Below are 8,775 nucleotides of genomic sequence, written 5' to 3' on the forward strand. Positions count from 1 at the left end.
ATAGACTGTGTAAGAAGTTGGAAAGCTGCAGAACATTTACTAAACAAGGATGACAATGTTCTGGTCCAAGGTTCAGAAAAGAGCTAATGTTTTGGAGATTCGGTATTTGTGAATGGCAGATGCAGGGACTCCAAAGGAAAGCACTGATTAAAATGCCAAGGTGCAGATGAGAGACTGAGAAAACCTCCACGTTCCCTGTCAATTATATAGCTTCGTAAATGTGAGAGTCGCCACTATTTTTTATTTTGCAGATGTTGCTGTATGTGTAATAGAGTTGACAGGTTCATTTTTTTGTTCAAGCCAAGAGTTCACAGACAAAGGGAGCAGTGATTCTGCACTTCACAGGCATTCTCCCTGAGCTCAAGACCAAAGGTTTATTCACAGCTGACTATTAAAGCATTTCTCAATTAATGGCATTTTATTTATTTTAGCAAGCAATACAAAGCAGCTTTTGGACATAAGGACAGTCCATATGAAAAGTTTCAGTCTGTGTGGGCTGTGGCCTATTCAATGTGTATTCATAACTATATAACAATCCACAATTGAAAAGTCCTTAAAAGATTTTTGTAACAATTCCAAAAGTCAAAACATTCTGCAGTGCTGGCTGTGACTCAGTGGGAAGCACTCTCATCCCAAAGACAGAAGGTTGTGAGTTCACATCCCACTCTCGTCACTCGGACACAAGAGCCAAGACTGATGCTTCAGTCCAAGTTCTGAGTTGGTGTTGCATTGTGAGAATGGATGTTCTACCTCACCCAGGAGAGGTGATGGCAGACAGCTAGAGCATGGCAAATCCATCCTTGGTAAACAGGGACAAAGCGGCCTGCAGGTTGGCTCCAAGCTTCAGATGAAAGTGGGGAGTTGGTTTGGTAAGGGAATGCCAGTACAGCAAAACCCCTGCGACCTAGCACCAGAGATAAGTGAATTTTCCAGTTGCTTGAGACTGGGTACTGCATGGATTGATGAAATGACTGCAAGAGGGCACCGATTTTAACCTGTATTTTTCTTGGTTTTTCTTTTTGACGCTTGCTTGAGCCGGCCGGTTGCTTGAATTCTGGATGCCAGATTTTACTGCATTGGGAGGCAGACTCTCTTCAGGAGAGAGAGAGTGGAAGTGAGAAAGTGCAGAATGAGGCTTGGAGGATGTCCAAGTATACATTTATATTTATTATCACAGGTACAGTAAAAGGGCTTGCTATCCAATAGCACAAGCCATACATAAATACAGCCGGATGAAGCACTGTTCAGAGAAGAGTTAGAGAGTGATCAGTTCATGTTCAAGTTTATTAAAATCTGATTGCACATATACAACGACAAAACAGCAGCTCTCCAGACAAATGCACACAATCCTTAATACTTAAAGATCACACGTATAATCGAAATAAGGATCTGAATATTTGAGATGAGTTATACCAGAAATGGCCAACCATTTTGCACGCACCAGTTCAGATGGGCCGTACAACTCTTGTACCCCATTCAATTTTTGTAAAAATATGTCAATATCGACATAGCATTTTTACATGATATATTGATTTAATATAAAATCAAGATAAACATGACTTACCTTAATGAGATTTTTGAGCCTATTTTGATTTTGCCCATCTTTTAATATTTGGACTTAAATTAGTTACTGAGGGCAGTGACTTCACTCTATACCACTTCCAATCATCCAATGTGCCACTTTTGGTGCATGTGCCATAGGTTGACCACCCCCAATTATGCAGTTACAGGATATTGTTCATCAGTCTCACAGCCTGCAGGAAGAAGCTATTCCCCAGCCTGGCAGTCCTGATTTTGGTTGACCTTCCTCTTGATGGTAGTGGATCTTCTCTGTGGATTGTCACCTTGTCGTGGTGGAGAAGCTTGTGTGGTCCTGCGATCCCAAGAGCAATGTCGTCTGGAGCTGCACTCCTGGTAGGGTCTCCCATAGCAGTAGGGTCAAGGGTGAGGTCTCTGACAAAAAACCGTCCAACCAAGACCTCAATGGTGGAACAGGCGGATGAAGTTACTTTGAATTCAATGTCTGTGAAGGTGGATGAAGGCTGCAACAAATCCATCAGCTCCAATCGTCGTGGTTTCCATGCCATTGGATTTAGTTGGTTGATTTGTGAAGTATCATGCACATCTTGGAGTGGTCACGATCTATCTACCTGTTGCCTCTTAGATATGACCCTCTCAGTGAGAGGTTCATCTACGATGCTCTCAGCTTCCTGGATCATCTATGAGTTACATCCAAATGCAAATCCAGCTCATTGACCCTGGGACACTTCCCACAGATGTAGCCAGCAGAAAGATCACAAGGATCCTTGGCTTCCCACATACAATGGGAGGAACATTCCACCACCCCATTCTGTCGACTAACCTTGGCCTCTGTTCACCAAAGCCCATTGGGCCAAAGTCTCTGTCCCACTCACATACCAAACCACCGTCAAGGCCGTCTGTGCTTTATTTGTGGAATTGACATGACAATGACTCTCTGTGACAAAAAACCTTTCGATTTCTCCACATTTATGTGCATTATTTTAATAAACAATTAAAATAGTTGAAAGGGATGCGAGTTGGGAATATTTAAATATTCCCTACAACTGAACAAGGCCAGGTGATCCACTGCCAACTCTCAGGATTCACATATAACCTGCTTTTCCTACCACTTACCTGCACTAGGGGGCCCAGGACCAATTCACTCCGTCTGGTTACCTTGCCGACCTGCACAGCTACAGGATGGAGTGGGAGCAGCCAAAGGAAACCTGCATGTTCACAGGATGGAAGTGCACATGGACAACCCCAGAGTTCAGTGTTAACACCGTGAGATCACTACACTACCGTGTGCAGTCATATATTTAGATTTACATTGGCACCTTCAGACCGTTCCGTTGATCCTGCTTTCACACTCTAAGTGCACTGGTGAGTAGATGCATCAGTTTATAGCTTACTGTTCCCAAAAGTAATGAATAAATGATCACTAAACTTTAGAGAGGCTGAATATGAAATGCCCCGCCTTGTGCAGCCCCTTATTCACTTGAACTTCCGCAGCTGCCGAAAGCTCTTTACCTTGGTCACAGTGCTTCAGACCAATAAGTGCCCAAAGTTAAGCTTCAAAGGCAATTTCCCCAATCCAAATAGAAACCTGAAAACAAAGATTAGATTCCTTTGATATCAACAGCTGCATTTTGTTGAATAGGAAATTAAACCAATTTAACATTTTCATCGGGGGAATAGGGAAGAAGTGCTGATTTGGCTTTTTATTCAAATTTCCTGTTTTTGTATTTGAATTGATCTGGAGTTTACGAAGAGGAAGTATCCATGGAGAGAAAGGGATGGTCAATGTTTCAGTCGGTATCGTTTACCAAGATAAAGATATAGTTGGCTGGTTAAAATCCATTAAATTCATCACCTTGTGTTTATCTGGTTGTCACGGCGTTGCTGCAACTGGTACACTTTGCTGCGCAGAGTCACAAGGGAGGTGGAAGAGTTAAAAGAGGGAAGGGCAGAAAGAGAGGGAGGCCACAGGAAAAAATGAAGAGTGTGGCAAAGGGGAGAGAGTGTGAAAGGGGTGGAAGACTGAGAAAACTGAAGCAGGCAAGGCTACCAGCCACCATCATGACATGTCCTGGCCAGCTGCAGGGAATTGGATTGGAGGTCAATCCACAGGAACAAAAGAGTGGCAGAGAGGATCACTGGAGTCTCCCTACCCCCCCCCCCCCCATTCGAAGTGATCTACCGGGATCATTGTCTAAAGAGGGCGTGCAAAACCATGGAGCATCCCTTCCACCCTGCACACAGCATCTTTCAGCTGCTCTCGTTGAGAAAGAGATACAGGAGGATCAGAGCCAGCACCACCAGGCTGAGGAACAGCCTCTTCCCATGGGTAGTGAGAACGCTGGACGACCAAAGGAACTGCTCACACTAGCCCTCTGAGACTCTTGTATTTACTAAACAGTATTTATTTGTGTGTGTATGCCTATCTATCTCTCTCTCCTTATATGTATGAGTATGTATATAAAATGTGAGATGAACCAGGTGTTGTTTAGGAGTTCCTGCAATCAGTAATCCTATTTTTTTGTTATTATGTCAGTATTTTTACACTGTTCTACTGGATGAATGGTACTTTCAATTAAACTGACCTCTTTCTCATAAGTTCTGACCTGTCAACTTTTATTATACTCTTCAGCTTAAGAATGTAGTCAATGAGCAAGCATTTTTGAGGAGTTCATCTCAATAACTGATTTAAATTCCCTTTAATAGATGATGCAATTGAAAAGTGTTGTAATTCTTCTCAAGGATTCCAATCCATTTTTTTTGAAGGAAAAGGTTCTTTACTTTAAAGTTGATGTAAACAGCACCATGAGGCTGCAAGTCTCCATTACAGAACTTCATACTCTGTGTCAGCTCCCTGCTGGCAGCCAAGTCTAATCAAACAGTAAGGCATTGCTAGTTGCATTGCAACCACGATCACTAGTAGCTTACTTCTAAATGACAAGTTTTCTTTGTATAACTTTGCAATTTTAACTTAATGTCAGGAATTTATCAACATTGTTAAAATTTTTGAACTTGTTATTCATGTTCACATCTTCATACACTAAAGCTTGAGGAGTGAATAAGATAGCACTACTTCATTCTATAACAGGAGCCTTTAAATTTGCTCAATAAGTCTCTTAGGAGGATTCACATGTCTTGACAATCTCCTGATTGATTGTTCTTGAATCTGAGTTGTTGCCTCAGACAATGTCTTCTTGGATGTTTATCAGCTTGTTCAACAGTATCCGTCTTTCCATCTACAGTGGCTGGTCCCATTTGAAGATCTCAACAATTTCTTCATCTGTCTGAATGGTGCATGATCTTGGTTGGACTTCACTAAGGATAGTTCCCTTCTGCTTCCATAAGTTAGTTTTGTCTTTTAGCCTTACTTGGTCACCAGTGTAGATATCCGGTAGACTTTTTGTTCCTATGTCAAAGTAATACTTTTGCTTCTGTTGTTCTTTGAATTTCCTCACTTTCTCCCCCTTTTTTTGTTTAAAAAAATATATTTCACACTATTAACCATATCAATCAAAATACACACAAACATTTCCCTCTTGAATATACACAGTAGCATTTTCTCCCCCTTTTTTCCCCTCCTCCCTTTCCTCCCTCCTTCCCACCCCCTTCAAACCCATTAAATGTTCAACATATACAGTACAATAAACCCATTAAACAATGTCATCACACAATGAAAATAAACAAGAAAATTGTGTCATCTACTTTTACACACTGGGTCAGTTCATTTCGTCTTCTTCTCATCCTATCATTTTAGGGGGTGGAGGTCCATGGTCGGCCCTCTCTGTTGTGTTCCATGTACGGTTCCCAAATTTGTTCAAATAATGTGGCTTTATTTTTTAAATTATATGTTATTTTTTTCCATTGAAATACATTTATTCATTTCTATGTACCATTGCTGTACTCTCAGGCTATCTTCAGTTTTCCAGATTGACATTATACATTTTTTGCTACAGCTAAGGCTATCATAATAAATCTTTTTTGTGCTCCATCCAAATTGAGGCCTACTTCTTTACTTCTTATATTACTTAGAAGAAAGATCTCTGGATTTTTTGATATGTTGCTTTTTGTGATTTTATTTAATACCTGATTTAGATCTTCCCAAAACTTTTTCACTTTCTCACATGCCCAAATTGCATGTACTGTTGTTCCCGTTTCCTTCTTACAGCGAAAACATCTATCTGATACTGTTGGGTCCCATTTATTTAACTTTTGGGGCGTGATATATAACCTGTGTAACCAATTATATTTTATCATGCATAACCTCGTGTTTATTGTATTTCTCATAGTTCTGGAGCATAACTTTTCACATATTTCATTTTTTATCTTTATGTTTAAATCCTTTTCCCACTTTTGTTTGGGTTTACAGCTTATTTCATCATTTTCCTTATCTTGCAGCTTAATGTACATGTTCGTTATAAATCTTTTAATTATCATTGTGTCTGTAATCACATATTCAGAGCTGCTTCCTTCTGGTAATCTCAGTCTGCTTCCCAATTTATCCTTTAAATAAGCTTTCAGTTGATGATATGCAAACATTGTACCATGAGTTATTCCATATTTGTACTTCATTTGTTCAAATGATAATAAATTATTTCCCAAAAACAATTTTCTATTCTTTTAATTCCTTTTCTCTCCCATTCTCTAAAGGAAAGGTTACCTATGGTAAAAGGGATTCGTGGATTTTGCGTCAATAATAATTTTGGTATTTGGTAATTCATTTTTTTTCCTTTCTACGTGAATCTTCTTCCATATGTTGAGTAAATGGTGCAGTACTGGTGAACTTCTATATTGCACCAACTTTTCATCCCACTTGTAAAGTATATGTTCGGGTACCTTCTCCCCTATTTTATCTAGTTCTATCCTGGTCCAATCTGGTTTTTCTCTTGTTTGATAAAAATATGATAGATACCTTAATTGTGCTGCTCTATAATAATTTTGAAAGTTTGGTAACTGCAAACCACCTTGTTTGTACCATTCTGTTAATTTATCTAATGCTATCCTCAGTTTCCCCCCTTTCCATAAAAATTTCCTTATTATTCTCTTTAGTTCATTGAAGAATTTCTCTGTTAAGGGAATTGGTAGCGATTGAAATAAGTATTGTATCCTTGGGAAGACATTCATTTTAATGCAATTTACCAATGCAATGTTTAATGGCAATTCTTTTCAATGTTCTAAGTCATTCTGTAATTTCTTCATTAATGGCTGATAATTTAATTTGTTTAGGTGGCCTAAATTGTTATCTAATCTAATACCTAGGTATCGGATTGCTTGTGTTTGCCATTTAATTGGTTATGCTTTTTTAAACTCTGTGTAATCCACATTATTCATTGGCATCTCTTCACTTTTATTTGTGTTGAAGTTGTACCCCCAAACCATTTTATTTTGAGAATAGTTTATTATTTGGCCCACCTCACTGACAAAAGACAAAGGAAGAAAAACCCCAACCAACCAATTTTCCCCTGCAACCACTGCAACCGTGTCTGCCTGTCCCGCATCGGACTTGTCAGCCACAAACGAGCCTGCAGCTGATGTGGACATTTACCCCCTCCATAAATCTTCATCCGCGAAGCCAAGCCAAAGAGACCTTTACATGCAGTGTTATACTGCATTGAACAATATCTGAAAGACCTTCAGCAAGGCCTCAGATACACACTCTATGTTTCTTCATTCATTTAAAACAAATTGCTGCTTTGCCTTGGACTTATGTGTCATCAAAAGGCTTTGTTTTTTGAGTTCCTTTATCTTTAGGAACAAATTTCACGATAGATCCATTACCATCCTTATCAATTCATATTTCTGCTTCTTTCACAGTTTGGTGAATTTTAAACTCAGAAATCCCTGTCTACAATAATATTGTGTTCATTTGAAACAAAGTGCCATCTATAGCATCGACTCGGTATGGATTCTTATTGCCACAACTGAATAGTTTTCAGCAAACTCATGAAATCTACAAGTGCTAGTATTATGCTTTTACAAAGAGTACCTCAAAAATGAACAGAATATCACCCTTCATTCAGGTATTACAATGACTGATAGCCAATGTTTCAGTCAAAATAATGTTTATTATTTAAAGAGAGGAAGCAACACCTCTTTGATTATGAAGCAATACTTTAGATGTACTGGGCCTACACTGCAGTACCTTGCCGTCCAGCCCTGTTTGGTGTCGATCCAGGTAAATGTCCCACATGGACCTTCTGCTATCTCTCTTCAATCAACACTCTCCATTTTTCTAGAATTAGCTACATGTGCATAAAAACCTGAGGAGACAAGAGCCTGAAGAAGTGATGAAGAAATATGAAGTTGGCTATGTGAAGTGAACCCGGACGACATCGAAACAAAGGAGATCCTTCATTTTTGTATAATCTCAAGTCTTCAAAATTTTTTCTCCTTCAGTATTTTTATTGGTTTCATCAAGTAGATGTTATATACGTAACATTATAAAATAATAAAATAAAGTATTAACGAATCACATATAATAATAAAAATGGTGTTAAAACCTATGTTACATTGAAAAGATAAAAAGATATAAAAAATAAACTAATTGTCACCCCCCCTCCCTAAGGAGACTACTAGCTAAACATAAACGGTCCACTACTTAATCAAAAAGGGAAAGGGGTAAAAAAAAATCAAAAGTAAACTAACCTTACTAATTTTAAAAATAATTAAGAAATAAACCCCATAATGAAACAAAGTTAAGATTCATTTCAGTGGTGGAGCATCTCATTTTTTTCCGAAGTCAGACATGCTTCGTACCATTGAGTATGAGTGGGTCTTTCCATCTCGTGATCAGGAAAGCAACGGCAACGACATGGGATTGTGAAGCAGTCGATATCAGACCCATTGGCCCACTTATTCCAAAAAGAGCAAGAAAAGGATTTGAGCCTTCAAATATTTTGATTAGGATGATTTCAAAGCACTTCACATGTCCAAACACCCTGGATTCGAGAGTTTGATGTCTTGGTACTTATCGTGTTGAGAGTAAAGGGAGCATTTAAAGAACCATCTCCGAAAGTTGTCCAAATTTAACAACATCCCAAGCATTTTAGCATTTTATTTTCATTTTCTATTAACAGAAATCATCTAGATTGAAATTTTTTAAAAATGTGAAAAAAGAAACTTTGCAAAAACATCCATGGTTCTTTTACCCATTATGTTCAGGTACAACTGATCTACAAATGCTGGAGTGGATAGAAGGCCAGAGGCCTACCTGATGCTGAACATTGACATTGTTTGAAG

The sequence above is a fragment of the Narcine bancroftii genome, chromosome 14 (assembly GCF_036971445.1).
Source record: "Narcine bancroftii isolate sNarBan1 chromosome 14, sNarBan1.hap1, whole genome shotgun sequence".
NCBI lineage: Eukaryota > Metazoa > Chordata > Chondrichthyes > Torpediniformes > Narcinidae > Narcine > Narcine bancroftii.